Here is a 2,234-nt window from a genome sequence, read left to right on the forward strand (position 1 = left end):
CTACCTGGTTAAATAAAGGTGTTCTCAACTAGCCTACCTGGTTAAATAAAGGTGTTCTCAACTAGTCTACCTGGTTAAATAAAGGTGTTCTCAACTAGTCTACCTGGTTAAATAAAGGTGTTCTCAACTGGCCACCTGGTTAAATAAAGGTGTTCTCAACTGGCCACCTGGTTAAATAAAGGTGTTCTCAACTAGTCTACCTGGTTAAATAATGGTGTTCTCAACTGGCCTACCTGGTTAAATAAAGGTGTTCTCAACTGGCCACCTGGTTAAATAAAGGTGTTCTCAACTAGCCTACCTGGTTAAATAAAGGTGTTCTCAACTAGCCTACCTGGTTAAATAAAGGTGTTCTCAACTAGCCTACCTGGTTAAATAAAGGTGTTCTCAACTAGCCTACCTGGTTAAATAATGGTGTTCTCAACTGGCCACCTGGTTAAATAAAGGTGTTCTCAACTAGTCTACCTGGTTAAATAATGGTGTTCTCAACTGGCCTACCTGGTTAAATAAAGGTGTTCTCAACTGGCCACCTGGTTAAATAAAGGTGTTCTCAACTAGTCTACCTGGTTAAATAAAGGTGTTCTCAACTAGCCTACCTGGTTAAATAAAGGTGTTCTCAACTAGTCTACCTGGTTAAATAAAGGTGTTCTCAACTAGTCTACCTGGTTAAATAAAGGTGTTCTCAACTAGCCTACCTGGTTAAATAAAGGTGTTCTCAACTAGTCTACCTCGTTAAATAAAGGTGTTCTCAGCTAGTCTACCTGGTTAAATAAAGGTGTTCTCAACTGGCCACCTGGTTAAATAAAGGTGTTCTCAACTGGCCACCTGGTTAAATAAAGGTGTTCTCAACTGGCCTACCTGGTTAAATAAAGGTGTTCTCAACTGGCCACCTGGTTAAATAAAGGTGTTCTCAACTAGTCTACCTGGTTAAATAAAGGTGTTCTCAACTGGCCTACCTGGTTAAATAAAGGTGTTCTCAACTAGTCTACCTGGTTAAATAATGGTGTTCTCAACTGGCCACCTGGTTAAATAAAGGTGTTCTCAACTAGTCTACCTGGTTAAATAATGGTGTTCTCAACTGGCCACCTGGTTAAATAAAGGTGTTCTCAGCTAGTCTACCTGGTTAAATAAAGGTGTTCTCAACTGGCCACCTGGTTAAATAAAGGTGTTCTCAACTAGTCTACCTGGTTAAATAATGGTGTTCTCAACTGGCCTACCTGGTTAAATAAAGGTGTTCTCAACTGGCCACCTGGTTAAATAAAGGTGTTCTCAACTAGTCTACCTGGTTAAATAATGGTGTTCTCAACTGGCCTACCTGGTTAAATAAAGGTGTTCTCAACTGGCCACCTGGTTAAATAAAGGTGTTCTCAACTGGCCTACCTGGTTAAATAAAGGTGTTCTCAACTGGCCACCTGGTTAAATAAAGGTGTTCTCAACTAGTCTACCTGGTTAAATAATGGTGTTCTCAACTGGCCTACCTGGTTAAATAAAGGTGTTCTCAACTGGCCACCTGGTTAAATAAAGGTGTTCTCAACTGGCCACCTGGTTAAATAAAGGTGTTCTCAACTAGTCTACCTGGTTAAATAATGGTGTTCTCAACTGGCCTACCTGGTTAAATAAAGGTGTTCTCAACTGGCCACCTGGTTAAATAAAGGTGTTCTCAACTAGTCTACCTGGTTAAATAAAGGTGTTCTCAACTAGTCTACCTGGTTAAATAAAGGTGTTCTCAACTAGTCTACCTGGTTAAATAAAGGTGTTCTCAACTAGCCTACCTGGTTAAATAAAGGTGTTCTCAACTAGTCTACCTGGTTAAATAAAGGTGTTCTCAACTAGTCTACCTGGTTAAATAAAGGTGTTCTCAACTGGCCACCTGGTTAAATAAAGGTGTTCTCAACTGGCCACCTGGTTAAATAAAGGTGTTCTCAACTAGTCTACCTGGTTAAATAATGGTGTTCTCAACTGGCCTACCTGGTTAAATAAAGGTGTTCTCAACTGGCCACCTGGTTAAATAAAAGTGTTCTCAACTAGCCTACCTGGTTAAATAAAGGTGTTCTCAACTAGCCTACCTGGTTAAATAAAGGTGTTCTCAACTAGCCTACCTGGTTAAATAAAGGTGTTCTCAACTAGCCTACCTGGTTAAATAATGGTGTTCTCAACTGGCCACCTGGTTAAATAAAGGTGTTCTCAACTAGTCTACCTGGTTAAATAATGGTGTTCTCAACTGGCCTACCTGGTTA

The sequence above is a fragment of the Oncorhynchus keta genome, unplaced genomic scaffold (assembly GCF_023373465.1).
Source record: "Oncorhynchus keta strain PuntledgeMale-10-30-2019 unplaced genomic scaffold, Oket_V2 Un_scaffold_19201_pilon_pilon, whole genome shotgun sequence".
Taxonomy (NCBI): Eukaryota; Metazoa; Chordata; class Actinopteri; order Salmoniformes; family Salmonidae; genus Oncorhynchus; species Oncorhynchus keta.